Here is a 25,528-nt window from a genome sequence, read left to right on the forward strand (position 1 = left end):
ATAGCATTGCTTCCTTATCTCCCTGTGACCAGGTGAAGGAAGGTGGAAGTTTTGTGTTTACTTCTGTAGTAGTATCTGGATCCCTGCAGTACCCTGGAAAACAACCTTACTGAATAATGTCTTCATTTGTACGTCTGTTACCAGCTCTACATAAAATACTCTACACAAAAGCACAAGCAAACTGCAGATAAAGTTTATACACATTCAGACAATAAATATAAAATTCTAAGTCCCAAAAGGCAAATACTGTACTCTGTAAAATAACAGGAGAAACAGGCTGTATCTTGTAACAGCCTCTGCCCATCAAACTTTGCAGTTATCTGAAGACATCTTAACCGGGCAGAGGCCTGGAGACCTTTGAAGCTGGCTGCCACTGGCGTAAGAGGGAAACAACTGGAGAGGGTTGCCCATATAGGGCCCGCACCCTCAGGAGTTCATGTCACCAGGGTTACCAGGGTCGAATGACTCTCCCAAGGAGCCTTAACCTGGCTCCCCATTGCCCTATCAGAGCAGGGGTGTACACAGGATCCCAAGGCAGGAAATCCCGCCCCACACCACCACGCCAAAGTTGCGCAACCACCTGCTGCTAAAGTCCTGCCTAGGGCGCTGCCCCGCCTCCACCAATGCCAGGGACCCGGCGCCCTCCCGCATTCCGCAAACTTCCCGGGACCCCCGCTCCCCGACGGCCCCCGCTCACCACCCGCATCTGCAGGCGCCTCCAGCCGCGATCCACTATTCCTCCCCCTGGAAGGCAGGAGGTGCAGAGGAGGTGGGGCGATCCACGGCGGGCAGCGGGCGAGGCTCCCGAGAAGGGCTTCCTGAAGGGTGGGGCACCGGCCTCCTGAACCGCAGCCAAGCGCGGGGAAAACATGTTGCGGTCGCCAACGGAGCCCGCAGGGCAGAGCTCCGAATCCGCTCCTCTGCTTTGGGGTTGGCCTCACTGCTCTGATCTGGGAGGAGGAGGGACAGCCAGGAATGGAGTTCTGGTGGGGGCAAGAGCAGGCTTGCTTATGGTTTCTGACTCTAGAAAGAGGGCATTAGTTAACTGGTTAATTAACGCTCTCAGGCACAAATACTGTATCAGACTAATGTGGGTCAGTCCAATATAGGAAGATGAAGGAAGAGGGTGAACCCAAACGTCCGTTGATCTCACACAAAACCACAGCTGGACACAAACAGATCTGAGAGCTTGGCCTTGCTGTGCTCTGGGAGGAGTGTACAAGGGGCAGGCCCTTGGGAGTGAAGTATTGGAATTTTCCATTTTGCTTAGCACGTGATTTGTCAAAATTGATTTAACAATTAATAATGTTTTGTCAGTAATAGCTGCCAAGAACACGTCTCAAATGAAGAAATGGTATTGTATTGAAAGCATAAAACGGAGAATTTGACATCAAAGTCTTAGCAAAAAATTAATGCTTAGCTTTGTTTTAAACTTGTTGAAGGGATCAAGAAATTGAGCTAATGAGTGCTAATATCAGCAGTGGCCACATGAGAGACACCAAAATTTCCAGATCAAAACATGTCTGTGAAGCATTGTTTGGGATACAAAATAAATGTGAGAGCAACCACAAGCCCCTCTCACAGGCCTTGAGCCGCAGGCAGAATGACCAGCAATGAAGGGGTTCTGCTTTTTTTGAGCTTCCAATATGAACCCTTCTGTGGGGGAGTGGGTGATTGATACACTGCCATCTGTCTGACTCCCTGCTGCTTCCCGCCAGTGTCTCTTTGAAATCGGGTTTTGGGTTGTTTTTGTGTCGGATTTGCAATTCTTTTTTTTTTTTTTTTTTTTTTTCCGAGACAGGGTTTCTCTGTGGCTTTGGAGCCTGTTCTGGAACTAGCTCTGTAGACCAGGCTGGTCTCTGAACTCACAGAGATCCGCCTACCTCTGCCTCCCGAGTGCTGGGATTAATGAATAGGGTAGTTTAAATATATTGACTCCCTAAACTCATAGGGAGGAGCACTATTTGGAGGTGTGGCTTTGTTGGAGTAGGTGTGTCACTGTGGGGGTGGGCATGGAGGTCTCCTTTGCTTAAGCTTTGCTCAGTGTGACTCTCAGAAGACTTTCTGCTGCCTGCAGATCAAGGTGTAGAACTCTTAAGCTATCTCTCCAGCACTATGTCTGCCTGCATGCTGCCATTTCCCACTATGGTGAATATGGACTAAACCTCTGAGCTATAGGCCAGTCCCAATTAAATATTTTCCTTTATGAGAGTCGCCATGGTCCTGGTGTCTCTTCACAGCAATAAAAACCCTAGCTGGGACAATTCCTATTGGAGTAGTCCAGTAAAATTAAATTTTTAATAATGGTACCTTGCATTTTTCACAATCCTGTGTTTCTGTTCTGATGTTGACATACACATGTTATAAATGGTACAAAATATGAGGTTTACGTCAGCAGTCAATCATTTGTCTTTTGCCAAAACTTAGAGAAAAAAATAAGATAGCATGTATAAATTTCCATGGATGTGATTTCTTGTAATTTGCTGGTTTTGTTTGTTTGCTTGCTTATGTCTTTATTTTCAGTTCTCTTAAGCCTGGAAGTGAATTTTTTTTGTAGGGCACAACCATTACAGGTGATTGCACAGTTTTTATAAAATCTGAAAATATTTTATTTTATACAGAATAAAATATTTTATTCTGTATATTTTGTATTTAAAACTTATACATAAGCACACAAAGTAACGGATTGCATTGCACTATTTTCTTACATATATGTCAATATACTCTGTTGTTATCCATGCTGCTCTTCACTACCCTGTCCCATTCTCCTTCTCCCTTCTTGTAAGGTCTCTCTTCTGGTTAGGAGCCACCCCACCCCACCTCAGTCCCCTTTCTGGTTTCATGTTCATACATTCCATTAGCTTCTGTCCTCATTAGTTTCTTCCCTGTTGTGATAAAGATCTCCAGCAAAAGCTATTCAAGGGAGCAAGAGTTTATTCTGGCTCACAGTTCAAGGCTGCAGCCCATCATGAATCAGAGTCAAGACAGCAAGAGTTGGAAGTAGGGGGTCATACCACACACATGATCAGAAAGCAGAGAATAAAGAGTTCGTGCTGATGCTCAGATAGCTTTCCCATTTCCATGTAACCCAATCTAGGGAAAGGACCACCCAAGCCCAATTAACCTGATTAAGATGATTTCGCACAGGCATGCCCAGAGTTTCACACATTCCTTCACAGATATTTGCAGAGGATGTTCTCCTATGTAATTCTAAATTCTAATAAATTGATGGCATTAGCTATCACATGAACCCCTTTTTATTTCTCCCATGATCCACTGCTGAGATAGAGAGGAAGAGGTTAGAAAGGGGAAGGGAGAGACAGAGCTATTTACAATGCTAAAATTTCATAAACAGTATGGCCTATGATTACTTATTTGTTAATAGAAGGAAAAATCTTAAGAGTGTAGATAGGAATTCTCCTGTTTCAGTAAAGTAGTCGCTGTAGGGTCACTTCCAAAATTCCCGACTTCACTAGCTATAAGCAGTTGGCTAGGTTACCAGTAGCAGGCATGGTTTCCCTAATGTTGGGTGGACCTCACATTTAAGTAGAAAGCTGCTGGTTATCACCAAAGTTTGTGCATCACTACTATACCCTTAGTGTTATCTCCCGATACTGGTCATTGCTGTGGCTCATAGCAATCACAGCTTACTAGGGCTATTGGTTGCTTCCTTCCCTTGGGAGCTTCCACGGCATCTTCTGGTACTATGTAGGCTAATTCTCGAGGAGGAGGCTTTTGGCTTAGAACCAGCTCAGCTCTTCCTGGTTCTGTGTCCAAAGTACATGGTGTCTTCAACAATAGGGACTCCATATGGTATTTGTCTTTTGTAATATGGTTTTTTACACTAAATGTAGTGATCTTCAGTTTCATTCTTTTTTCCTACAAATGTCCTAATTTATTTTTATGGCTGAATAAAATAAAATGGCATGTTTTCACTTTTTCTTTATCCACTCACCTTGATGATGATCTAAACTGTTTCTATTTCCTAGTAGAAACTAAATCCACAAGTATCTCTGTGTTTAACAGTTAGAATCCTGTGGGTATAAAACCAGGAGTGGTAAGGTTGGCTCATATGGTAGTTTAGTGTTTTAGGGAGTCACGATAACGATTTTTCATAGTGGTCACACGGGTTTACAGAACTACCAAGCCTAGATAGAGGTCTAACTTTCGTACATCTTTACCACATTGCTTTCTTGTTGCTAGGCATCCTGATTGGGGCACATAGGAATTTTAAAGAAATTTTAGTTTTCATTTCCCTAATGGCTAAAGATATCAAACATCTTTAATATTCATTGGCCATTTACATTAGACCATTTATTGATTAGATTTTTTGTTTGGCAGTTATTATTTATACATTGTAAATACTAACCTCTGGTCTAATATATAGTTGGCAAATATTTTTTCTCATTTTGTTTGCTGTCACAGAGGATTGTTTTCTTGGCTGTATAGAAACTTTTATCATCTTATAGTCCCATTTGTCAAACCTGAGAATTGGTTTCTGTGACATGCATTTTCTTTTCTGAAAGTCTTGATGTTACAACTTACCTATATGCTAGTCTATCTATATTAATGTCTTACATTAAAGTATTTTATTTATTTTTAGGTGATATTTGTGTTGGTGAACTATATGGATCTACTTTTCTGAGAAACATTTACTGAAGAGCTCACCTTCTTTCACTAACTAACCACACGAGGTGTTTTGAAATGTTCATGTTTTTTATGTATAAGTTCACTTCATCCACAACAGGGATACTTTGACTTCTTTTTTTCCCACTTTCTCCTGTCTATTTCTTCCTCTGATTTTATTGCAGAATAAAAGTTAGAGCAATGAACTAAATAAGAATGGTAAGAATGATTTTTTTTTGCTTTTTCCTATTTTAGCATAACATTGGGCCTAATTTGTCATATTTGCCTTTATTATGATGAGACATAGTTCTCTAGTTTTTCTGGAGCTTTTATAATGAGTAGATACTGAAATTTGTCAAAGAACTTATCTGCATCGATTGAGATGAGCACCTCATTTCTTTCCTCAAGTCTTTTTCTGTGTTAAATACAGGAGTTGAGTTGGGTGTGTTTTACCAACCTGCCATGGGATGAAGACATCTTAGTCATGGCACATGATGTTCTTAATATATTCTAAAACTTGTTTTGCATGTATGTGTTTGAAAATATTTGTGTCCATGCTCGTAAGGACAATTGATCATAATTTCTTTTGTTGGATTTTTCTCTTTCTTGTTTTCTAAGCCAGTTTTGTTACAAAGGTAATACTGGTTTCTTAAAATTAATTTAATAGTGTTCCTTCCATTTCTATTGCCTGGAAGAAACAGAAAAATATTAACATTGTCTTTTCCTTAAATGTTTGGTAAAATTGGGCAGTAAATTTTCTTAATCATTGACTCTTCTTTTTAGGGGATTTTTATTACTGTTTCAAAGTCATTATTTGTTATGAATCTTTTTTGTTGCTTATGTCTTATTGATTTAATTGTGGAAAATCATGTGTGTCTTGAAATTTTTCCATTTCTTCTAGGTTTTCTAATTTCTTAAAATATAAATATTCAAATACTCTTTAATTATTCTCTACATTTCCTTGAAATCTGTTGTAACACATCTCTTTCATCTCTAATTTTATTAATTCATCTCTTCTCTCTATTTTTGCTAGTTTGGATACAGATTTGATAATCACACTCATTTTTTCCAAAGAACCAACATTTAATTGATTTAACCTATGTGTTGTTCTTTTCATATCTTTCTCATTAGTATCTTCGCTGTTCTTTATTATTTCTTGTCATCTACTATTTGGGGGTTTGGCTTATTTTTGTTTATCTAGGACATTGAAGTACACTGTTAGTTCATTTATTTGCCATCTTTCTCATGCTTTTTTTTTTTTCATTTTTGGTGTTTGTAGGAGGAGGGCAGGCCTTGGCTTGTGTGTAGAAGTCAGAGGATGATGTTTCGTGCTGGGTAAGTTATCTTCATTTGAACTTCTGTTTTCCAGTCTATTTGAGTGGAAACCTCCTGAAGTAATGAAAACCACAATCTGATGTTGGATTCCCCTCTGTATGCTGTGAATACCATTAGTTAATAAAGAAACTGTCTTGGGCCTGTGCAGGGCAGAATAGAGTTAGGTGGGGAAAACTAAACTGAAGGCTGGGAGAAAGAAGGCAGAGTCAGGAAGAAGCCATAGAACCACCAGAGGGAAAAGACACGAGCTGCCAGACGGAAGCTTGCTGATAAGCCATAGCCAAGTGGCAATACACAGATTAACAGAAAAGGGTTAAATTAAGATGTAAGAGCTAGCTAATAAGAAGCTAGAGCTAATAGATCAGACTGTGGTTTAATTAATACAGTTTCTGTGTGTTGATTTCAGGGCTGAACAGCCAGAAAGAAATAAGTGGCCTCCTACTACAACATCCTGTTATTTGCTTAGAGCGAAAGGCTCTTATGAATTTCACATATATTTATGATAATGTTCAGAAACAATGTCACCTATGTTCTTTTGCAGGGGAAGATGGGGAAATATAGTGTCATCAACATCCTATCCAGCTCTAAGGTCTAGGAATGAGACTAACCTGAACACAATTCACAGCTGTATATTTGGATCTAAGGCCCATTCAGTATGAGGGAATTCATGTCCAATACCTCACTAAATGCCCATAGCTGATGATGTCATGTTCCCCAGAGGATAACCTACAACTGCCATTTTCCTAAATGACTGTAATTTCTGACTGCATTCTAAATATTGCTTTTTATCCACAGAGATAAATGAAGCTCTCACCCTTCAAAAGCTTCTTCTTTCGGTAGATGGAGACCACCACAGAGAGATGCAGCTGATCAAAAAGTAGAGAATAATGAAGTGATTGTGAGATGACTATCCCCAGATAGTATATCTACAATAAAAACTCTGTACACCTAAGACTATCAGGACATAGAAGCAACACACATGTAAGAGCCAGAATATCCTCTGTGAGGCATGACAAGGAAATTACAGCCATGAAACCTCAACTTTGTGGTCACAAACAAGATCTTCACAGTGACAACATTGTGAATTGGCATGTCAAAATGTATAGAGGAAATCTCACAAGACCCCACCCCTAGATGAAGAGCTGCAGGTAATTAATGGATCCTGAGAGGGGAATCGATCTTTCTCAGGGGTTAGTCCTCAATATTTTATCTAACCCCATGTGGTCAACCTTAAATACATACACATATAAACAACACTGAAAAGACTTTTCAGGCTGTTATTTATATCCACATATGTATGTGTATGTATGTTTTTCTAGGACACATCACAATAAGGAAAGAATAAGTTATGAGATCATGAGCTTGAGGGGAAATGGTAAGGGATGGACACAGGAGGAGGTGAGGGGAGAAGAAGGTTTGGAAATGATATATAGTATACCTATATTAAATTCTCAAAACATTGCTAAATGAAAAGCATTTAGTGCACAATCTTTTAAATCTGAACTCCTTAATAAATAAGGCCTAAAAAGGGAATGGGAACAAATGAAAAGAGGAAGTAAAACAGGAATGAAAGGGGAAAATCTATGGGTTAGTAATGTGAGAAATAATAGATTTAAAAATTGCAGAATGAAGCCGGGCGGTGGTGGCGCACGCCTTTAATCCCAGCACTCGGGAGGCAGAGGCAGGCGGATCTCTGTGAGTTCGAGACCAGCCTGGTCTACAAGAGCTAGTGCCAGGACAGGCTCCAAAGCCACAGAGAAACCCTGTCTCGAAAAACCAAAAAAAAAAAAAATTGCAGAATGAATACAGAAAAAGAACAGTCATAAAAGCCTACCCAAGGAAGATACAAGCTAAAAGCAAATAAAAGATTGAGATAGAAAAGTGTACATTCAAAATGGTAAGTTAAATTTAATAGTACAATACTGTCACCTACCTGGAAGGAAAGAGGTTCTTCTCATCTTCTTTGGATTTTCAGCATGTGGCAAGAGGACCTTCTAGTCTTGGTAATTCAAAATTGATGGACAGTCCTATTTACTGGATGAAATTTCTGGATGGAGTTTACCATTCTGTAAGAATGTCCCAGTCAAAGACTCTGCTTGCCAGCCATACCCTCTCTTTGAAGAGCTGGGCATCTTACTTTCCATGGAGCTTTTCTGTGTTTCAGACTCTAATATCTGCTTTTACCTTTGCCCCTGGGTGTTCCCTTCCTGCCAGCATCCTGGCCATTTTATTAGGCAATACCCCACAGGTTTTCCCTGAGATAATTGTATTGGCACACTTTTCAGGATGATGTGTTAACTACCTAGGCAGTGATGCATGGTAGTGCCTTCTATACATTCTATATATTCTTAAGGTTGGTCACTGAGATTCTTGTGAAGAATACAATCTTCAGGCGGCTGTGCCACACTTCTACCGAACTTTCCAGAATCAGTCGGGCCCAGGTAGCTCTCTGCCCATTTTGTAGTCAATTTCTATGCCCTGGTCAGGTCTCTGCAGCAATCCTTAGTCTCTTTCCAGCTTGCCATTTCTTTGGTGCCCGAACTCAGGAGAGACAAGATCCTCTCTTTCTTTCATTGCCAACCAGTCCAGTATGTACAGCATGGTTCTTTAAGGGCACTAGTTGGTGGCTACTCCTTTCTACTTCTCCCACAGAGGAATTTGTAGCTCTTTCCTCTGCTTATTTCCTCTTTCTGCAGTATTCACCAAACTCCATTTCAACTGTTGTGCTACTCTTGGCCATTTTCCTGCTTTGTTTCTATTGTTCTTACACTCTTTCTGTATTAAGGATGGATTCTACTCATTTCTCTCCTGACTTTATCCTTCAATAGATCACAGAAGAAGCAACTTGTCAACACCAGTTTATCTAGAATGTCATGCGTTTTTATGAGTATTTTCACTGAGAATGGAATTCTGTGTGCACAGAATTTTCTTTAATTTCTCAATAGTTTTTTATTTCCTTTTATCTGCTGGGACTTAAAGTCATGGTTCTAATATTTACTATTGTGCAGCTAGTCTACAATGTTTGATTTCTTTGTATTAATGCTATTTGGAGTTCTTTAAGCTTCATAAATGGCTTGGTTTCTTTCTTCAAATTTGGAAAACTATAAACCAGTTTCTTTTTTTTTATTCATATTCTCTTCAAACATTTTCCTTCTTTTCCTGCTGGCATTTCAGTTAAATATGTGTCAGGCTAAGAGATTGTCTAACAAGTCTTTGTTTACACTTTTGTCATTTAAATTATATAAACTTTAATATGCTAGAAAGTCTATGGCAAATATTGGATTTGTACTGTCTCTATATGATTTCTTCTTGAAACATTCATATCTCTTCATGAAAGTTCATAACTAGTAATTAATGACAACCATTGTTTTCTTTGAATTCTTGAACATCTTTTTAAGATTTCTTTTCTACTGTATTTCAGTATTGTTTCTGTGGGCTGATACTGAACTTTGACAATGAGTCATGCGCGCCTGTTTCTTAGAATGCATTGCAAAGTTATGTGTGTGTGTGTGTGTGTGTGTGTGTGTGTGTGTACACAGGATATTGTGGGTAATAAAGATTTTGACTTCTATCTTACTCCTCTGAAGAGTTAGTCATTTGGGTGGTCATAGGCTAATCATTAACTTCTAGAGCTCTTTATGTATACTTTGGTAAAGCAGGTCTACTAAATGCCTGAGGCTAAAACTTATCTATCTTTGCCATTTTTCAAATCCCAAATTCTATCTCCCTTGCTGTGGACAAGACTTGAAATCTTTGTCTAATCCTTCCATCTGCTGCTTTCAATCTCCTACTGATATCATAGGAGTCTCTGCTAACCTTGGTCCTTCCAAACCCCACCATGCAAGAGCATGTTAATAAATTCTCATTCCCTAGCCATGGCAACCATTGAAAGGTAGCAGAACTTGTAGCCAGTGAGGCCTCATGGAAGAAAAGTGGTTACAGCTATGGCCTTGATTGGGATATTGAGATGTAGCTCTTCCTCTTCTCTCTTTTGTTCATGGAACATCTCAGAATTGGGGGAAAGGATGTAAGAGGTGGTGAAGGAAAATGAGAGCTGTGAAATGCTGACTTCTGAAGAAGACATGGTAGCTGCATATATAACTCATAGCATCTATGGTTACCTGCATCAGACCCATGCAGTCTCAAGTTAATCAAAATCCCAACATGAATGATAGGTATCAAGAGATTCTACCCTTGGTAGAGTGGCTACTTACAGTGGGTGATTGTTGAGAGAGTAAGACTCTCTCTCTCTTTGGGGAAATGGCTTATGGTAGGTTGTACATTTCATTGTGAATAGCAGTCTGCCCATGAACTCATGACAGTATTAATTGGACTTAGGGGTTTTAAGAACAAAACTGGAGGACATGAAGTTGGAAGGAAGATAGGGTAGGGGTCACTAGCAGGAGTTGGAAGGATTTATGGTAATAGAATCATCATCTGGAACAATGGTCTTGTATATCCTTGTCTCCAGGGATGGGAGTTATAATTTGTTGCTGTTTTTAGTATGTGTAGTATAAAATCATTTTTTCAAGTAGCAGAAGTGTACAGTAGATATAAGAGGTGGCGAAATGACTCAGTAGTGAAAAAGGTTTTCAGTGCAAGTCTGATGATCGGTTCAGTCCTGCCCAAATCATGAGTTTAGGGTGAAAGGAGAGAATTGACTCCTGAAAGTACATGCCACACATTCATCTGTATTTATTCACTCACATACTAATAATAAATAGAACAATAAAACAGATGTATTCAATATGCACATATACATACATAACACAATGATAGTACTTATATAAACCTGAAAATGTTAAGCATAAATCATTGTTTTAAATATAGCCTATGTTGTAGAACACAGTCTTTGAGCAAAACAGCCACCATCTTCAGTGGATCAGCTGTGCCTGACTGTGGAAGATCATCATCATGGGGATTGTTGACTGTTGACATCCTTTGACTAGAAGGAGGCGTTGGAGCCACCACTGAACTCTCTCCTGAGACTTCAGCCATTTGTATGAAACTCTGTTTTAGTTTCAAACTGTTGGCTCATCTCTGGAGATGTTAGAGAAAGTAGCTGGGGAAGGCTAACTGAAAGGGCTCCACCTACGCTCTTATAGAGAAACCACCATACTGAGTAAGGCATTTTTCCTCACCCATGGTCTGTAAGTAAGACCAAGATTCCTCTGGTGGAATCATACTTAGATTTGTGCCTGGGATCTTGTGATAAAAGGATAAACAGGAATTCATGGAAGAGGCCATCAGAAATTCATCAGTGGTAAAACATGACAAGGAATAAGGATAGTGTGGCTTGAGAGAATCGATTAGCGTGGCTACACTGTAATGGGTCAAAGGTCCGAAACAGAGTATTTATTAAATCTACACTAATTACTTAAGCTTTTATTGAGTTATAATTATGATAACAGATTCAATACAAATTTAATTGTATTATATCTCCTTATTTATGGCCTTATTAGTGTAATAAATACTGTTTACTTATTATACACAGTGGGGAGCTAGGGTGTGTTTTCCTTTGCTTATTACATGTTGACTAATTTGTCTGGCCTGTCCATCTAAATATATTTAGTTATTTATGTATAATTAATTCAGGAATAACTTATTTATGTGTTCAACATTTATTTATAAATTTTGTAATAATGCTTAATGTAATAATGTTTCAAAATTATTTAATGCAATTTGACAAAAATTTCTGGAACTACAAAATGGATCAGCATTTCCCCAAAGAAAAATAGTGAAAAAGAGGTATTTCTTCTAGTCTGGAAGTCCATTCATGTGTGGATTATAAGATAATTTCAAACTCAATTAACCCATGCCAGGTTCCCAGTCTATGAAATTACTCTAATATGGAGGGATTTATCTCTTGTCATTAAATACAGGCAAATAATGAACTTAACAGTGTCCTGTTTTATACAGGGACTTCATCAGAGTAGGCTGACACCTAAAATTATATTAAGCAATAGGAACTTTTATAATAAATTAGAGTTTTAAAATAAGGAACTTTAAAAGAATGTTTTATGAGTAGGTCACACAAGTAAACGAAATTTAGTTTCAAACACATATGCATATTTTCTCCCAAATTTTCTTTAATAAATTCATTTTTAAAGAAATATAAAGTCTTATTTTCAAAACGAATTTAGCATTTATCCCAAAATGGAGAGTCCTGACTTTTTAAAGGCATCTACTTATCTGGCCTACTACCTACCATTTCCTCACACGTGCTCCGTGTTGTGTTCATTCTCTGTCTGTTGCGTATGCCATATATCATTGCCTTACCATGCTCAAGACTTTGAATATTTTACTATTGATGAAAAGAGAGAGAGATGTGATATATTCCTGGAAAATACTTTCAATATAGAAGACTTGCATGACTCCTACAAAAATGTGGAAGATGTTAGAGACATTGCTTGAATGATAGTCTGTGGAAGTTAATCTGAAAAGAAATATGTGGTAGCCAGCTCTTGTAGAAGGAGCCCAAGAATTGCTGATACTTCTCATGACACACATATGAACTCACAGTCACACATATGATAGAAGCAGCAGGCACGTGGCCTGCAGGGGTCTGTCCTGATGGGATCCTAGAGCAGAAAGGAACAGTAAACACAAGCCCCAATCCCTAACCAAAAAGCTCTTTTCCATCAATAGCTACTTGCAAATGAAAATTGAATTTTCTCCAAGAAAGTCTCAAGGAGAAACAAACTACTCTTAAGAGTAGGCCTCATGACGGACAGTAGATGGCCAACAGAAGACAAACTCAATGGCATCTTTGGAGGTCCTTTTCTTATAATGTTATGTCAGTGCTTTTCTTTTTGTTTATTTTTATATTTTTAATATTTGTTTTTATTTTACTCTATAGGTTCTTTGTGTGTGTACACTAAACCAAAGGTAGGCAAGCTTAATTTTTGTCAAGAAGAAATTCGTAAGCTTAAGTGTTACAACTGTCATAAACTTGAGTTCACTGACACTTGTATTAATTCAAGAAGGTTGTTGTAACAGTGCGCTAATGACTTGATTTTCAGTGGGCCACCCCTTTTAGTGCATCATATGATGTCCACTAAAACATCAAAAACATAATTGAAGAGGGAATAGCCAACACTGATGAAAATAAACACTATATAAGAAAACCCATAGTTATTCATCTCTTAATCCAAATGACACTGTGATTGCATGTGAGTGCTCAAGATGTTGATGCACACTTAGACTATATTAGTAGAGACCGACTGTCCCTGCACAAAAAGTAAAATTGGTTATACACTCTGCAATGATGAGAGTGTTTTTGGAGCATCATTTAGTTCCTGTCGCTTTACTGCAAACGAGACTGTGAAAGGTGAACGTGTCCCAAAGAAGGGTACTGAAAGAAGAGGGTACTTACAAATGCTTTAATTTTAACAATGCCATACTACAGACAATTAGCTCAGAGAAGTAAAAATTTAGGAAAGAAGGATGTGTCACTTTACCATGAGATAGAAGAAATATTTAGAAACAACTTTGAAATCTTGGTGAATTACAGACAGAAGCAAGTAATCAGATTCTTGGGGGAAAAGCAAACAATTTTTTTTCAGTATATAACTTTGTAATATTCAGAAGTTTTGATGGGCTGCCTCCCACACAGCTCTACAGAGTTGCTTTGAAAGACTCTGTATGTAAGTATTATTTCTATTCTGCTTCCAACAGTTTAACATGATCACGAGTCAGCGCATTTCCTTTGTAGCTCAATAAATGATATTTAATTCTTTAACCATAGAAAGAGCTTTTCTGGAAATGATAACAACCACAGCTGGGACAAAATGGTGATAGTAAAAATGTCACAATCATTTTCCCTCAGAGTTGAGAAGTTAGAGACTGTACATTTGTTCTCTTAATCTTTCTCCATTTTTTTTTTTGATGAGTAATTCAAACTAGTATACTACATTCTACTGTGGTACAATACCCTTCGGTGATCAGAAGATAGAATCAAAGACAGAGACTCAGTAAATACCCTCCCATGAAAGCTGTCTCTTTAAAGGAGAGAAAATCCTGGAGCTAATGTTTATAATTCTTGTCCCGTGTCATCCTGGCAGAGATGAGAATAGAAAGCTGTTTCTGCCCAACTCTGTGTTGCAAGCTGAATGGGGCTCATTAGGGCAAGTCTTGAATTTCCCAAAAGATCAAACAGAAGGGAGGATTTTGTAACACAGATTTACAAATTTAAAAAATGGTCTGTATTCTTTCCAACATTGGTGGACAGGGAGCAGATACTGTGTTGTTCAGTCAGACAAGACCAGACATTACCAACATGCACTTGACCTTCTATATATGCCCCTTTTGCCAGAAAATTGTCAATCAGTAGTACTGATGGATAGTTTTGACATTGTATCTATAAAGGACTTATAATACAAAGTTCTAGAAGTAATTTTTTATAGCATCAATGATGCTTGTCTCAAGCAAAAGTAATTCTAATTAATGAGAGCTTTCTGAAGGGCTCACACATAGGATTGTTATAACATCAAGACTTGGGCTTTTTGGTTTTTACAATCATCTAAACAAAACTATAGTTTATTAAACAATGTGGTCTTATTTTTTTTTAAAGTACTGTTAAAAGTCAGGTAAGAATCCTTCCAGTCTCACCCCCAGCTCTGTATCAGGAAATCTGCTGGAGTCTCCTTTACCTCTCAGACCCTATCCTCAATAGATCACGAGGATCTTCTCCTCCAACATTCTTTTCCCAAACTCATCCCATTATCTCAGTCTCCAACACCAGCAGGCTTTCACTGGGAACACACCAGCTGAGCAGGCCAGGGAACCAGGTAAATCAACTGAAGACCTTCGCTCCTGTCACCCAAATCCAATCCCCAGTCTTAGCCTTAGCTCTACAACAGAACACCAGCTGCAGCTTTCCTTCCCCCCTGCCCACATCTCCTGTGGAGCCCACAGACCATCCCCTCCAAACCTCTCTCTATCTACTAGTAACTTTATCTCAGCCCTCAACTCCAGCAGGCACCGCCTGCTAACCCACAGGCCACACCTGCCAGAAAGCTAGATAGATGCCTGCAGATCCTTGCTTCTCCCATTGTTCCCCCAGAGTCAATGCCCCAGCCTCATCTGCAGCTCTGCAGCAGAACACCCGTGTCAACCTTCCCTATCTCCCCCGTTCCTATCTACTGTGAATTTCAAGATCTTCCCAGTCTACCCCCTCTCTCCCCACTTTTTGGTTTTTCTCCAACCCCAACTCCAGCAGGTACCCCTTGCTAACCCACAGGCCACATCTGCCCGAAATCTAAGTAGGCTCTTTGCAGTTTTTCTCTTCTCCCTCTGTTTGCCCAGATCCAATCCCCTAATCTCCTCCCTGGTGCAATATCAGACCTTTTGGAGTGACCTCTCTGCACTGTTTCTCCTCATTCAAAGGAGATGAGATAAGCATGTCCTGGTTGAACATTGCTCTCCTCCCTCTAGTGAAACCCTTTAGATTCCTAGCCTATCCTAATTTCTAAGTGTCAGCTCTCAATAACTGAAGCACGATAAAAACTCAGAGACAGAAATTGTTGTTCATCCTGAAGATCCCAAAAGCAAAGCAGCCAACCACTTGCTCTTACCTTGACCTCAGTCTGACATGGTAATCCTGTCTCCAGGAATTTAAGAATGAGATTGAGATTGTGAGCTGTCTTCTCCCATTTTATCATTTTCTCTAAGACTGGAGTAGAAGGTATGCATAATTGGGATTAAAGGCATACACCACCCAGTTTCTATGACAACTAGTGTGACTACTGGGATTAAAGGTGTATGTGACCACTGCCTGGTCTGTAAGGCTGACCAATGAGGCTGTTTTACTCTCTGATCTTCAGGCAAACTTTGTTTATAACAATACAAATGAAATGCCCCTAAAAATAACCAGAGACATATTTTATGTCAACCCACCAATGGCCACAACTATCAAGTTCAAAGAAAATTTTCTATTAGGCAACAATACAACCATCACACTCTCTGAAAATCCAGAGAAGAAACCAAAACCAAAGGTAAAAAACACCTATCCAACAAAGACAAATCCAGAAACCAGCACCTAGACATAGAATCATCCCAATCCCAGATGCCTAAACACCAGTGTAAAAGCACAATCATAACAACCAGGGCCATATGACTCCATTGGAGCCCAAATAACTCATCACAGTAGGCCCTGAATATTCCAACAGAGCTAAAGCACAAGACAAATGTCTTACAACCACCTGTATGAAGATGATGGAGGTCCTTTTAAAAAAATTAATAAATCTCTTGAAGAAATGCAGAAAATATAAATAAGCAGTGGAAGGAAACAAATAAGAGCGTTCAATACCTGAAAAAGGAAATAGACACTATAAATAAAACAAAAACTGAGAGAATTCTGGAAATGAAAAATTAGGAATCTGAACAAAAACTTCAGAGTTACACTTCACCAACTGAATACAGGAGATAGAACACAGAATCTCAGGCATTAAAGATACAATAGAAAAAAAAAAATGGATATATCAGTTAGAGAAAAATGTAAAATCATGATAGAAAATATTCAGGAAACCTAGGATACTATGAAAAGTCCAAATATAAGGATAATGGGAATAGAAGAAGGAGAAGAAACCCAGCTCTAAGGCCCAGAAAATGTCTTCAAAATAAAATTATAGAAGAAAGATGTCTTAACTTGAAGGAGGATACGCCTATAACGGTACAAGAAGCATACAGAACACCAAATAGGTTGCATGAGGAAAGAGTCCGCTTGACACATAACAAAGCACTAAACATACAAAACAAAGAAAGAACAGTAAAAGCTGGAAGGAAAAAGATCAAGTAAGTTATTAAGGCAGAGCGATAAGAATTGTACTTCACTTCTCACTGGACACTCTAAAATCCAGAGGGATCTGGATGTGCTGCAGACTCTAAGACACCACAGATGCAAGCCCAGATTACTACAACAAATAAAATGTTCAATCACCATAGAGAGAGAAAATAAGCCAAATTTGAATGTTTAGCTACTAATCCAGTCCTACAGAAGACACAAGAAGGAAAAATCCAAACCAAGGAGGTTAATTATGCACATGAAAATAGAGGAATTAAATAATTTCACATCATCAAAACCAACAAAGGAGACACACACACACACGCACATACTCACACACAGAGACACCCTACCACCAACACCAACGGCAACATTTACACCAACACCAATAAAGCAATGTAATAACAGGAAATAAAAGTCATTATTCATTGATAACTGTTAGCATCAATGGCCTCAATTCCCCCAATAAAATAACACAGATTAACAGAACAGATACAAAAACAGGGCCCATCCTTCTATTGCATACAAGAAACACACCTCAGCAACAAGGAAAGATATTACCTCAAGGTAAATGGTTAGAAAAAGATATGCCAAGCAAAAACACCTAAGAAGCAAGATGGTGTAGAGATCTATAAAACAAAGTAGGTTAGCCATTTTAATATCTAACAAAGTAAACTTCAAACCAAAATTAATCCAAAGAGATGGCAAAGGACTCTGCATATCCATCAAAGGAAAAATTCATTAAGAAGGTATTGCAATTCTTAACATCTATGCCCCAAACATAAGGGCTCCCAAATCTGTAAAAGAAAGATTATTACAGTTTAAATCACATATTGATCCTTACACACTGATAACGCTGAAGACACAAGAACCAACCCTCATCACTGGACAGGTAATCCAGACAAAAACTAAAAACACAAACACTGGAACTAAGAGATGTTATAAACCAAGTGGACAGATTTTTTTTTTGCAGATATTTAAAGAACACTTCACTAAACACACAAAAAATACCTTCTTCTCTGCACCTCAAGGAATTTTTTCCAAAATTGACCACATATTTTAACACAAAGCAAGTCTCAACAGATACAAGAAAATTGAAATAACTACCTGGGTTTTGTCAGATCACCACAAATTAAAGCTGCATATCAATAACAGCAGAAAGAGCCGAAAGCTTACAAACTCAGGGAAACAACTCTCTACTGAATGAAAAATGGGTCAAGACAGAAATAAGAAAAAAACTTCCTAGAACTCAATGCAGATGTATGCACAACATAGTCACACTTGTGGAATACAATAAAAGTAGTGCTAGAAGGCAAGTTCATAGCACTAAGTGCCTAAATTTTTAAAAAAGTGGTGTGATCTGATACTAGCAACTTAACCACACACCTGAAAGCTCTAGAATGAAAAGAAGGGATCACACCCATGAGGAGTAGACAGAAAGAAATGATCAGACTCAGGATTAAAATAAATAAAGTAGAACAAAAAGGATAAAACAAAGAATCAATGAAACAAAGAGTTGGTTCTTTGAGAAGATCAAGCACGTAGACAAACTCTTCCTCAAAACAACTAAAAGACAGAGAAAGAATACCCAACTTATGAAAATTAGAATAGAAAAGCGATGTGGGAGTGTCATATATCAATCTGTTGAGTTCATTGGTTAAGCAATAAAGAAACTGCTTGGCCCTGATAGGTTAAAACATAGGTGGGAGGAGTAAACAGAACAGAATGCTGGGAGGAAGAGGAAGTGAGCTCAGAGACGCCATGCTCCCCTCTCCAGATGCGATAGCTCTGCTCTCTGAGACACACGTGATGAAGCTTCGACCCAGAATGGACGTAGGCTAGAATCTTCCCGGTAAGCGCACCTTGGGGTGCTACACACATGATTGGAAATGGGCTAGTCCAGGAGCGAGAATTAGCCTAGAAGAGGCTATATAGTAATGGGCCAAGCAGTATTTAAAAGAATACAGTTTGTATATTGTTATTTCGGAGCATAAGCTAGCCAGGCGGCTGGGGTGCTGGGGACACAGCCCCGCAGCTCTTATTACAACAGAAAAGGGAGACATAATAATAGACACCAAGGAAACCCCAATAATCTTAAGGACATAGTTTGAAAACCTGTACTCTACCAAGTTGGAAAATCTAAAAAAAATGGATAATTTTCTCAATAGATACCACTTACCAAGGATAAATAAAGATCAAAATCAGAGAAGAAAATTTAAATAGACCTATAACCTCTAGTGAAATAGAAGCAGTCATTAAAAGTCTCCCAACCAAAACAAAAGGAAAAAAGTTCTGGGCCATATGATTTTAGTATTGAATTCTACCAGACTTTCAAATAAGAGTTAATACCAACTCTCAAATTATTCCTCAAATTATTGCACAAAATTGGAACAGAATAAATCTTGCTCAATTCCTTTTTATGTCCACAGTTATCCTGATATCAAACCCACATAAATTCCCAAAGAAGAAAGAGAATTCCAGACTAATTTTCCTGATCAACATAGACACAAAAATATGCAACAAAATATTTGCAAATTGAATCAAAGAACACATGAAAAAGATTATTTACCATTATTATTTAGACTTTAATCCCACAGATGTAGAGATAAAAATCAATAAATGTAATCCACAATATAAACAAACTTAAAGAAAAAAAAATAAAACGCATGATCATCTCATTAGATGCAGTAAAGGTCTTTGACAAAATATAATACCCCTTCATGATAAAAGTCCTGGAGATAATAGGAATACAAGAGATATACCTAAACTTAATAATGGCAGTTTACAGTAAGCCTATAGCCAACATCAAATTAAATGGAGAGAAACTCAAAGTAATACTAATAAATTAGAAATAAGACAAAATTGTACACTCCCTACATCTGTATTTACTATAGTGCTTGAAGTCTTGGCTAGCTAAAACAATAAGTCAACTGAAGGAGATCAAGGGGCTACAAATTGGAAAGGAAGAAGTCAAAGCATTTTTATTTGCCAATGATATGATAGTATACATACGTGATTCTAAAAATTCCACTGGGGAACTCTTATAGCTGATAAACACTTTCACCAAAGTATCTGGTTACAAAATTAACTCGTAAAAATCAGTAGCCCTCTTATATACAAATGACATTCAGACTAAGAAAAAAATAGGGAAACAACACCTTTCATAATAACCTCAAACAATATAAACTCCTTTAGGCATAACTCTAACCAAGCAAGTGAAAGTGATAAAAATCTTCAAGTCTTTAAAGAAAGAATTTGAAAAAGTTATCAGAAGATGGAACTAACTCTCATGCACATGGATCAGTAGGATTAACATAATAAAAGTGGCCATCATATCAAAAGTGATCTAGAGATACAATGCAATCCCCATCAAAATTCGAACACAATTCTTCACAGAACTTAAAAGAACAATTCTCAACTTTATATTGAAAAACAATATATGTATATAAATTTTTCTTCAAGAAAACCATATGCGCATGCAATAGAGTAAATTTTAGAATTTCATGGAAAATGTAACAAGAAATGGACAAGTACTTCCCCAAAAGGACTTAAATTTTAAATAGTACTTTAGAATACAGGAAATATAAACAATGTGTTTTGATAGAGAATCAATATTTAAAAATGTTAATTTAATGTACAAAATTCACAGTAGCTGAGTCACTGAATATTGTCTCACAATAACACAATTAAAAACTACTTACTGGTTATGTCTACAAATGTATAGCAATTATAAATTATTTTCTTTATCTACTTCCAAATCTTCTTGCTAAATCTACATAATATGCTTTCTTTTTGATCATGATTTTCTTGTAATGAAGTTTTAATTTTTCTTTATTTTTGAGTCATTGAATTCCTATGTATTTATTACTGGTCTGGATTCACTACAGAGTCTAGTCTTATTTTGAATTCCTATATATTCATTACTGGCCTGGATTCACTACATGGTCTAATTTGACTTTGAATTCCTATGTATCCATTACTGGCCTGGAGAAGAAACTGCAACAAACTACTTGTCAATAGTTGCTTTATGTAAATATATTTTGTCTCAAATATTTCTAAAATAGTTTCTTCCTTAAACTCCTCACTATCAAATAAAAAGTAGTCACATTGTCTTAATCCTATACACAATCATAACAATGTAATCAGATGCAATTGTGGCTGCAATTAGCTCCTACTGAAACCCTTCAGAGTGTCACTGACACATCCAGGGTGGTGTAGATGCTCTTCTGTCCCATTTTCTCCCATCAGTTCCTAACACTGTGCCCGTCAGAACCTGACCAAAGGCAAACACCATGCACTGAGATGTTTGCCACATGTCTTCCTTCTCTCATGCTCCTTCCCCTTCTGGAAACCAGACTGCTTAGAGAATCCGTTTCTTCTTTTCCCCATGTGACTCCTGCTTGAAACTGGCTCCCATCATTCACAAGCCTTTTCAGCAATTTTCCTTGTTTCCCCCCTTCTCCACAGAGTTAAAGTCATTCTTCATTTTGACATGCTCCCTGTCAATGTTACCACTCATCCCATCATCATTGGTTTTACAGGTTTATGCATTATTAGTCTTTTTTCAGTTGGCTTTGAACTCAATTGGAGGGAAAATGAATGATATTGGCACCTGTATGTCCCAGTTGGTAGCAAGTGTTGTTTTCAACGTAGGGATTATGAATAGATGTGTTCATCTTATCTTTTGAGTAGAATTCTTAGTCACTGTGTTCTAAGTACTAAGTACCAGATACTCCATGGCTCAGGACATGCAGTCTGTTCCATATTTCTCATTTTCACCTTGTTTCAATTATATTGAAATCAAAGAACATTTAAAAACACATCCTGGAAACTAACAGTGCACTGAATACATTTGTTAAGTTAAAGGTTTCAATGTCCATTTCTGTTCCAACTATTTCCTCCATTACTACATGACAATGTTAAAACTAATTTTTTAAGGATTTAATTGTGTTTATACATCCCTGTTCATTTACCCTGAAGAGTTTTAATAACATCGCAACATTCTTGAATGTAGGAAAAATATAACAAATATTGTTACATCTGTTGGGAAATTAGCCATGAGCTAGACATGATTTAATGATAGCAATTACATTCTTGTTTTTCATTTAGTATTTGTTTATGGTCACCTAAGCCTGCAATGAGCTTTGAAGAATTAGCTTAAGTAATTGATTTCAATAAATAAAGATGCACTAAGTGTGTGCTAGTAAGAAATAAAACGGGGGAAAGGTAAGTAATTGTGATTTCGTTATAGCATATATCTGCCTAAAATATTTATAAAACAAGAATATCTTTAAACATGAATTTTAATAAGGTTTGTTTTATCTGATCCTTCCCTTAAATTCATATAGTGTAATTAAGAAATATGGTTTTGATATTCCTGATAGTTCTGAATGCCTTGAAACAAGAAGTGAGTTTCCTTTCTCATTTTAAACCAGGCAGTTCTTATATCACGCTGTACTGGTCAAGAGTGATGGTATGACCCCTACCTTACTTTCCTAGGTCTAGATATCTTAATCATGAGATCTGAGATTATAATACAATTACATCATTTTCCTTTCTTTTTCTCATGCCGAACCCAAACATCCCTATACTTCCTGCCTTGCTCTCTTTTAAATTCATTGTCTTTTTCGTCAATTGTTATTACATGTATATATACGTGTATATATATTCATGTAAAAAATATGTGTGTGCGTATTCATAAACACAAACTTCCCAGTCTGTATAATGTTACTTGTATGAATATTTTTAGGACTGATAATTTGGTATAAGATAACCACTTGGTACATCCTTCCCTGGAGAAGACTATTTCTCCTGCTTCAGCATCATGAGAATTCAAGTATGTTATTAGGTGTGGCTGGTAGAGGCTCTTTTACTTTCAACTCCGTAAACCCACAAACATTTTATGTGAACATCTGAGACCTTGGAATTCTTTAGTATACAGTTTCTTGCCACATTTGCCCCTTGTGGATTCTTTACCATCTATCCCAAATATATATTTAAAAATTATAGCTCTATTGATGAAAAATTGTTTTATTTATTTGTACACTACAAAATCACAGGTTTCGGAGTAGTGGGTTTCTGTGTGTTCAGATATTATGTAATTGTTACCACCAAGCACAAAGCAAGCCCTGGACACACAACACTCTGGCTGTCTTCCCAAACATTCCCTCCTCTTGTGTTCCTGGACTGCCTCCTTCTAAATTCCATTTCCATCTGTTTCCTGACTCTTTTGTGCCTTTCCTTGCTAAGTTCTTGCCTGTGCCCTGGAAACTTGGCTCTGATTTCTATTATCTGCCTGGGGATGGCCTCCTCAGTACACTGCCCTAGAGTTTTTCACCAGCTTTCTTCTTTTGGAGGTTCTCTTCACATGTTTTGTCTGTAACAATCTATCCATGAGCCTAGTGCACCTCAGCCATCACAGTCAGAAGAGTGTTTCAGACATTTGCTGACACTCTTCTCCTTCTTTCTCCATTTTAGTAAAGTTATATCAACCTGGATGAGTTGGGACTCTTTCTTGAGAGTGAGAGAAAGAATTTAGAATCTGCCCTCAGGAACATAGTAATTTTCTATCATTTCTTTCTTCTCTCTATTTACCTCTCTCTCTCTCTCTTTTTCTCCCTCCCCCCTTTCTTTCTGCAAATCCTGGCTTATGAAGATAGGAGGTAATCACAGTGAGGTAATATAGCCCAGAAAGGTTCCCTATTGCATTTGGCTTCTGACTAGCTCACCCTCCCATGATCAAAAATCAAGCCTAGGCACAAGACCCTGACAAGTTCACCCTCCAAATATCCTGACAGCAAGCCCTAACATGGCAGCATGATTCAGTCACTTCCCCCAAATACTCAGATGGTGAATCTCGGCTTTAGAACCCAAGCACTCCTATTTGAAGAGACAATAGGAAAGTTTTGTGGTTGTCGCTCTAGTGGGTACAGTTTAATTAACATTATAAGGGCAGTTACAGAGATGCTGGTCCTCCTGCAGTGCACAGGGAAAACTTTTCCAGGATGTTCAGGTGTTCTTCATGACCCGTGTCCTTCGTGGGACTTTAAATGCCTAAGGCAAACATGAAGCAAGCATGTCATTAGTGCTAAAAAACCTGATGTTTTGAGGGTTATTGTTCATTCTATCACCTGTCTAGCTTGTTGCTACTTTTGACCTTGAGTTCTAACCAGTGCTTTGCATATCACCCCTGCGTTGGTCTGTGGGCCACCCCTTGCACACACAATAGAATTCTTGGGGAGGAAGCCTTATGCTCCCTTATCTGGGGGTAAGCTATGTGGATGGTCCGAGGATGGCCATGTTTCAATAGCTTCTCCAACTTTGAAAAAGCCTTCCTCTGCCAGTACTTGAGTTTCAAAACAGCTTGACAAATGAGGAAAAGGACTCTCAATCCGGCTCCTCGTTTTGCCTCTAGCTCTTACTGCAAAACTGGGTTATGCAATGGAATGGGGCATCCACATAGGGGATATGTGTCCCTGGCCTGACCTGGAAATTCTAAAGTTTGTGAAGTAGAAAACCCACAATTTTTGCTTGAGTCCAACAACATATGTAGTCACTTCTGCTTCTATAAGACATCTAGAAAACCAAAAGAAGTTGGTGTTCAGTATGAGAAAACAAAACTAATCACTGACAAAATCTTGGTGCCATTCCATTTCTTTAAACAAGTCCTCTCCATTTAACTTTTCTCTTGGCCAGGAAGAATGGTTCCGGTGTGCTCACTCGATGCTGCAGCCCTCTCTACCCTTGGTGTCAACTCCCGGAGTTTCCAGAAGGACCTAGCTCCCGTTGTTGCTCTTGAGAAGATTGTGAATTTGACTTGAGCAAATTCCAGGAAACAAGTAACTTCCTCCAATTTACTGAGGGCAAACTTTTGCCCATTTTGGAATTCATCTCCAAGATTCAAGACATGGGAAGATAGAGGAAAGGTAGGAGAGAGAGCCAAAGAACAAGAGGAACTAAGAAAGAAGGAGGAGGGGGAGAGGAAGAGGAGGGGAAGAGAGAGGAAGGCAGACTCAGCACTATTTACAAGTGGTGTCCTCTGTCCAGAAAGAAGACATTTCCCCACCATCATGTTGTTTTTGTTTTTGTTTGATTTGGGGTTTTTATTGTTTCGCTTTTGTCTTTTTTTCTGTTTTTTGGGGTTTTTTTTGGGGGGGGGGCGTTGAGACAGGGTTTCTCTGAGAAACAGTCCTGGCTATCCTGAGACTCATTCCGACTGGCCTCAAACTCACAGAGATCCACCTGCGTCTGCCTCCTGAGTGCTTGGATTAAAGGCACGTGTGCCATCACCACTAGCTCCATCATGTTCTTTAAGGACCTCATAAAAACCCCTTCCACTGTCCATCTGGTAAAAATTTGAATTTGTTATTTCTTTGCTAAGTAGGAAACTATTGACTCATCAATGTTTATACTTGGCTCACATTTCTAAAAATAATTGATGAGGTATTTGGTAAAATTAGGTGTAGTGAAATGTCAAAGTTTTCCAAAATTAGTGGATTTAACATTTATAGACATTCCCAGGTGAATATGTGAGAACTCTCTCCAACTAAAACGAAAGGAAATTCTGAAATGGGTGTGTAAATGCTTCATCACTTAAAGGCAATCTTTGCAATTATCTTCCTCCTTTGAATTTTATTTTCTGAGTGCAATTTAGCGAATGTTTCCACTATTATGATCTTCAGCCTGTTATATGAGGTGTGCTGCAGCCAGTTTGTTTATGCCAGTTAGAGATCAAGCTCACATTACCCATACTTAACTCTGTATGCCTATTGTATAGCAGAAAAG

General features: G+C 38.2%; 1 protein-coding gene and 1 long non-coding RNA gene across 6 annotated transcripts in view; one reads left to right on the plus strand and one right to left on the minus strand.

The window, feature by feature from the left end:
* Plscr4 (phospholipid scramblase 4) overlaps nucleotides 1-7,927 on the minus strand; it is a 37,698-nt gene extending 29,771 nt beyond the window's left edge. Inside the window, exon 1 of one of the 4 annotated variants that reach the window (XM_041677253.1) lies at nucleotides 7,895-7,927. The gene's annotated coding sequence lies outside the window, so the exon portion shown is untranslated. Of the gene's footprint in view, nucleotides 1-697; nucleotides 817-7,894 lie in introns of those variants that run through there. The other 3 variants (XM_041677250.1, XM_041677254.1, XM_041677251.1) reach the window with 3 other exon arrangements.
* Nucleotides 664-24,557, plus strand: LOC121464349. Of its 2 annotated transcripts, XR_005976510.1 has the most exons (4): nucleotides 664-769; nucleotides 5,906-5,961; nucleotides 6,757-7,109; nucleotides 24,440-24,557. It is a non-coding gene; the product is annotated as an uncharacterized LOC121464349 (long non-coding RNA). The 2 variants fall into 2 exon arrangements; XR_005976509.1 differs by lacking the exon at nucleotides 24,440-24,557 and having other exon boundaries at nucleotides 6,757-7,353.
* Nucleotides 24,558-25,528: the final 971 nt, after the last annotated feature.

Source organism: Microtus oregoni, unplaced genomic scaffold (assembly GCF_018167655.1).
Source record: "Microtus oregoni isolate MIOR12 unplaced genomic scaffold, Mior012 000028F_ref0000031, whole genome shotgun sequence".
Lineage (NCBI taxonomy): Eukaryota > Metazoa > Chordata > Mammalia > Rodentia > Cricetidae > Microtus > Microtus oregoni.